This window comes from Physella acuta, unplaced genomic scaffold (genome assembly GCF_028476545.2).
Source record: "Physella acuta isolate Inbredline_101_S28 unplaced genomic scaffold, ASM2847654v3 ptg001280l, whole genome shotgun sequence".
In the NCBI taxonomy this organism is placed as follows: Eukaryota; Metazoa; Mollusca; class Gastropoda; family Physidae; genus Physella; species Physella acuta.
This window is the reverse complement of record NW_026732795.1, coordinates 105,376-112,014: the sequence shown is the minus strand read 5'-3', so window position 1 is coordinate 112,014 and position 6,639 is coordinate 105,376. Positions and strand designations below refer to the sequence as shown.

General features: G+C 35.3%; 1 protein-coding gene across 1 annotated transcript in view; it reads left to right on the top strand.

Annotated features, from left to right (window-relative positions):
* Positions 1-2,630: 2,630 nt before the first annotated feature.
* Positions 2,631-6,639, top strand: part of LOC131957936 (activating signal cointegrator 1 complex subunit 3) — a 64,884-nt gene continuing 60,875 nt past the window's right edge. The window contains exon 1 of the mRNA XM_059322797.1: positions 2,631-2,661. The gene's annotated coding sequence lies outside the window, so the exon portion shown is untranslated. The remainder of the gene's footprint in view (positions 2,662-6,639) is intronic.

Below are 6,639 nucleotides of genomic sequence, written 5' to 3'. Positions count from 1 at the left end.
ATATACATGTATTATATATATATATATATATATATATATATATATATATATATATATATATATATATATATATATATATATATATATATATATATATATACATAAAGTTACCAAAAAGGCGCCACTATGATGAAAATGGCCAGAGGGGGAGCAGTCGCTCCCCCTGCTCCCCCCCTCCGTACTTTACTGATATATATATATATATATATATATATATATATATATATATATATATATATATATATATATATATATATATAAAGCAATATATGTGTGTGTGTCTGTTTGTCATTTATGCATTATTACACCTTTCATCCGGTCGCCCGGGAGGGTTCGATTTTTTTCAATACCGTGTTTGGAGTCCAACGGCGGCTATCTTATCACTTGGTATCCATTAATTCGGAGTCCTGCATAGCGGGTAAGGGGTACTACTATGTTCAGCGTTAAAACTTCAAAAGGAGCAGCCGCCGACGCCCCGGCTTTTGCGTGACCCGTAGCGCCTTGAGCTCCCATGTGAGTTCTATGGAGCCTACGGCCGTTTTAAAAAAAAGTCTATATACTTAAGACAACAACACTAATCGTTGACAATTATATTGTAACAAGCGGATAGTCTTCATTTATTTCATATCCCATTCGTTTACCATGCTGAAGAATAAAACATAGCCTTGTAAACAAAGGCCTATATTTATTTGCTTTATACCCACTCACACATAGATAACAATTGTCTGAGAAGGGGGGAGACTTTCTGAGTTTAAGACCTTTGAGTCGAGTGCTAATTGAGTTGCTTTTGTTAAGTTAGTATCTTTGATCTTTTCGAATACTATATTTAAGAATGATCCGAAGTTGAAAGTATGTAAAGTATGGTTAAGTTTGCTGTATAGTCCTGGGGTACCTCTTGCTTTTCTAAACATGGTACGGAATTGAATCTGCCCTTCACCGTCTACAAATAAAGTCACTCTTTTTTACACACAACCCCTCCCCCTCCCCCCCCCCCCCCCCCCCCGTAGCTTATACTCATTGCTGCCAGAGGTTTTCTTTAGACCCCGTCTCCCAAAGCTTTTGTTAAATGTGATCACAACTGGACAGTGTTGTCTATTATGTAATACGCACGCTAGCTGAACTGATAGTTCGGTACCCGGCCTGGTGACCGTGGGTCATCCCTCGACCAAACTGTCCCTCACGTTCAAAACCAGGTGGAAAGATGTATTTAAACCTGGAGTCCTTGTCTGACAGAAACCATCGAGTCTAGCGTCTGTCTACGTAGCTGTGTGAAATGCTCGATTCTTGATAACGTTGCTGTTTGGTTCGCGCCAGCTATGTTCAGTTATCTAACGATACCCAAAGATTATCTCTTAACTGACCTGCTTTCAATAAGTCAAAAACACTCATATGTTGCACTGTACTGATCTGTCTCTATAAAACCGTTTACTTAGGAATTAACTCAGCAAGTTTCTTTTTATTTTTACTATTACTATGACGTTTGGGGTCGTCCATAAATGACGTCACACTCTTAGAGGGGAGGGGGTCCGTAATTTTTGTGACGGTGTGTGATGAGGGGGAGGGGGGTTCAAATGGTGCGACGTCACACTTTTGCATTATAAAAAAGCAATGTTAGAAAACGAATTTTAGACGTTATTTCGCGTTTTAGAAAACAGGGTTTAATAAATTGTAATAGGAATTGATTAAAATATTGTATTTTGACAGAGTTCAGACAAGATTTTGGAAAAATGTCGATGTTAAAAAAAATTCAACTGCAATTTTGAGTGGGGTTGTAGGCTGAGGTGTGACGTCATTTTAGGGGGGGGGGGGTCTGGTTTTTTGTGACGATGTGTGACGGAGGGGGAGGGGGGGGGGGCGTAAAAATCGTCCAAAAAAGGATGACGTCATTTATGGATGACCCCTTTGAGTTAAATGATTTAATCTAGCCAGTGGTCTATTTTTATTTAAATAATTTTTAATATACCACTTTTAAATTAAATAATTTATTAATATCTTGAATTATCTTGGTAGAGATACTCTATGCAGTTGTAAGTGCGTTTAAAAATTCTTGTTTGAAAATTTTATAAATGTGCGCCTACGCAGAGTTATTTCCCATTCGCCTTTTTTCTATACGTGACCAATTTTTGTTTTCATTCTCCATAGGCCAGAGGCGTAACGACCGTTCCCGGCGCCCGGGGACAAACTTTCGATTTGCACCGCCACCCCCTCAAGATTTCGATTTGCATCCCCCTCAAACTTTCGATTTGCACCCCCCCCCCTCAAGATTTCGATTTGCACCCCCCTCAAACTTTCAACTTGCACCCCCCCTCAACCTTTCAATTTATTATTCCAACCCATTTTGGCGCCCCCTAAGGTCGACGCCCAGGGACATGTGTTCCCCCCCCCCCCCGCTCGCTACGCCTCTGCCATATGCTTAGTTGTCCCCTCACTTTTTACACTGAAACAGTCATATCTAGAGAACCGTTTAAGGCGTTTATCCTATAAACATAAGTTTGGTATCATTTTGAAGCATTTAGTCCCCTTAATACAACCATGTCGTTATTTTGTCATTTTATTTACTTAAAATCTTTTTGTGCAACTAGCTACTAGATCTAGATCTAGTTAACAACAAAGGGTAGTTAACTCTCATTCCTTAAAACGTTGCAGTTTACAATGAATAAAGTTAGTTGCAGCATGTTTTGCAATAAATAGATGTTTAAATAGACTATACTTGACTATAGGATCTGTATATAGTATATAGTCTAGCATAATACGTATATACTAGTATATAGATCTAAATATTTATAAAAGGTGATATTAATTAAATTAATAAAAAAATAAGAGTATTTAAATTTTAAAATTTTACTAAACTATGAAACTTTGTCTGATTGAACTTCAACTTAGATCTAGATCTAGATCTAGATTCTAGATCTGATCTAGATCTAGATCTACTACTCACTGACTACTGACTGCCTGTACGCCCTGTAGTATCTGTGCAGTGTATTGTAGAATAATGTAGATTTTATAACTAGATCTAGATCTATAGTCTAGTAGCCTAGGGCCTAGGAGTTACGTTACTAACTAACTACTGACTAGTATTATAAGTAGTAGGCGGGCAGTAGGCCCTAAGACGCCCCAAGTAAAGTCCTAAGTATTATAAGTATTTTATTAATACTTAATTAATATACCAGATTTAAGTTTACTTTAGTTTAGTAGGTACTCTAAACTGATTTTTTTGAATCAGTCACACAATAATGGCTTTGGTTTTTCTGCAGAGTACTAATAATTCTAAGAATGGGAATACCAATTTTATGTCTGTAGGACAATTACAAATTAGATCTAGAAAGAAAGAATGCAGCTGGCTTAAGAAACTGATGGGTTTTTTTTATACCTTTTTCGGCCCATGAGGACTTAAGGGGTGTGGGGAAATTGCGAGACGCAAAAAGCGAAATGGCGAGGCGGGAAAATGCGAGAAGGGCGCGAAAACGGTCGGTCACGTGACTTTTTTGTCTCGCATTTTACCACAAGCCGATACTTACGCTGGGTGGTGTTGAAATGCGAAGATTTCTGCGAAAAATTTACCGCACCCGATTTTCAGTGGTATTTGGTCCAGACTTCAAAGACGTTTCGTTTACATTGTTAAAACTTCCGATTTTTCCGTCGCTAGACATACTGATGATTTGTCAACTCCCCCCATCTTTTGTGTCGACTTAGAATACCACCTTGTTCGAAACCGACGGAAATACCGCCGACGATAGATCAACTTCTGTCTTTTGTGTGGAACGCCGAGGCCGCCTGATTTACCGTCTTTGAAGATCGCCGTGCCCGGATCCGCTGCCGCCGCAAACATATTTTCTATTGTTGCATAGAAATTTTGTGTTATACCTACGATTTTTTTCTAGCATTTTTACCTTATAAATCTAAGCACAAGGAAATGCCTACATCATTTGGATACAACAAAATAAAGTGACGTCACCGATATTATCAGTTGCTCGTGCTCTATCGTAAGCTATGGGCCTACTTCAAATATTTTTAAAACCAAGTTGAACTTATCTGAATTTTTTGGTTTTGGTGGTGGTGTTATTTGGGGTCTTCCATAAATGACGTCACACTCGTAGGGGGGGGGGTCTGTAATTTTATGACGATGTGTGATGAGGGGGGGGGGGGGGTTAGATGTGAAGTCACACTATAAAAAAGCAATGTTAGAAAAAGAATTGTAGACGTTTTTTCGCGTTTTAGAAAACTGTCTTAATACATTGTAATAGGAATTGATTAAAATACTCTATTTTGACCGAAATTAGACAAGATTTTGAGAAAATATCGATGTTTTAAAAAAACTCAACTGCTGGTGACAACAATGAGCAAGACATTGCCAAAATTACAGAAATGATAAAAAATACAAATTATAAAAAACGGAAAACAGATGTTGAGCGTGCGGATGATGATGATGAGAACATGGGTGCCAGTGTTGTTTGTGGGATGAACGAGGAGGTCAACTGTGATGAGAATGTGAATTGTTGTGAATGTGGATTGGAAGAAGTAGCAAAAGAAAAATGTATAAATGGGAGTCTAATGAACTGGGTTGGGTGTACTATGTGTGAAAGATGGTGTCACGAGGTGTGTTTGAGGACTGTTTCAGAAGATTTTGTTTGTAAATTTTGTTTGTAATTAAAATTACTTAATTAAAAAAAAAATTGCACTTTTTAGAATTGTTTATACTTTTACACTTTTTGCAAGTACAAAAATCCAAAAATAAATGTTGCAAAATATCTCTCCTGCTGACAAGATTATACCAATTCACAATGACACAGCTCACGTTTGTATAAACATGAGCGGGCTAGATTTTTAAATTAATGCCGACTGAGACGGGATTTTCCTCTCGCTAACAAGAGCGGGCGATGACAGTAGCACAGCAACGATGTTAGATCTATCTATCTTCTTAGTATCTAGATAAAAAATAACAACATACAACACTCGTGTTAAAGGGTATGGCTAAATGCTTGTTTATTTTAAAATAAATAAAGATGGAAAAAAAAGGAAAAAACTTTCTTTCGCAAAAAGTGTCTCGCTATTTACCCTTAATTCTGCAGGTATGTCTCGCATTACCTTCTCGCACTTTCCCGCCTCGCCATTTCGCTTTTCGCGTCTCGCAATTTCCCCACACCCGGACTTAAGCACAGATTATCTCAAAAACAGCTGTACCCATTCTCTAATTCAATTCCAAGATAAATTGAAGTCCCAATTTTTTTCAAACAAGTATTATTATAGTATAGTATAACATGTTAACCATACACAAGTTTTGTCTTAAAAATCGTACTACACCATTTTTATAAAAAATTTGAAAGGACAGAAAAAAACCTCAAAAATCACTTTCACAACATCACTAAAATTCTTCTATTGCATGCACTGCACAAAAATCACCTTTATATTGATTCAAAGAGGAAAATGTCACCTAGATCTAATTATGTAAATAAAATTGAGTGTTAAAATGTCCAGATTTGAGAAAATAAGGTGGGGGGGGGGGGGGGGGTTAAACATTTTATGCTTCAACATGGCTAAAACAGTACAGATATGTAAAAAAAAAGTTTTTTTATTTGTAACTACAGTCAACCTACATTTAAAAAGAAATATTCTCTGTAAAATAATTTAGTGTTAAATCGCTGAAAAAAAGTTAATGAAATTGAACCATTTCTCAAAATTGGGCCAAGATTAAAAGTAATTACTTATTTTTGACTTATTTTTAGCAAATTACAACTCGTTAATGAAGAAAAAAGAAATACCAAGTGATAAAGTATACCCATAAAGTATAGACAACTCGAATTATATATTTAGCAGATAGTTGGGACATTTCAAATAATATAATCAGCTCTTATTAGCTTTTTTATTGCAATTTTCTGTACTTTTCTCTCAACATGTTCCGGCGAAAAACTAGGTCAATGTGACCTTTTACAAAATATATTCAAATTTTACATGTTAAATTTATTTTCAAATTAAAAATACTAAATGACTTAATATTTTATTCACTTTAATATTGGACTGTTTTTATTTTGATGTAATTGCATAGGAAAAAATCTATAATATTATAACACTGCTGGTAGTTTGTCAGTCCTTCATTCCGCCATTGCTATAGATTTTGGAACCATAAAAGTAAACACATCACAATAAATTGGGTTTGTTTATATAATGACTACGATTTATTTTATAGTTGCTACTGTTTTTACTCTTTCGCATAATGTAAAGAAAATATTAAATACATGCAAATTGCTAAAACATATTAAACGAATTAATGTCAAATATAATTTTTGTTTAGATTCCTAGAAAAAGAGGATACATTTTAATAATAAGTGTAGAAAAAACTAATTAATTAAGCTGTTTTGTAATTTTGCCAAGGGAGATAATTTAAAAATAAATTCAACTCTTGCTAATAAAAAAAATGTGAATGCAAAACCTCCAAGAGGGAATTATTGTTGAAATAATATAATTAGCACAATGTGAATGCGAATTCTGTATACGTGTAAAAGGACATTATTGTTAGAATATTATAATTAGTATGGATTGATAAAAGGCTATCTTTTATTTATTTTATTCACTGAACATACTGTTTATTAATGATAATTTTTAATCAACTATTTCGCAACATTATACATGTGCCATCACGTT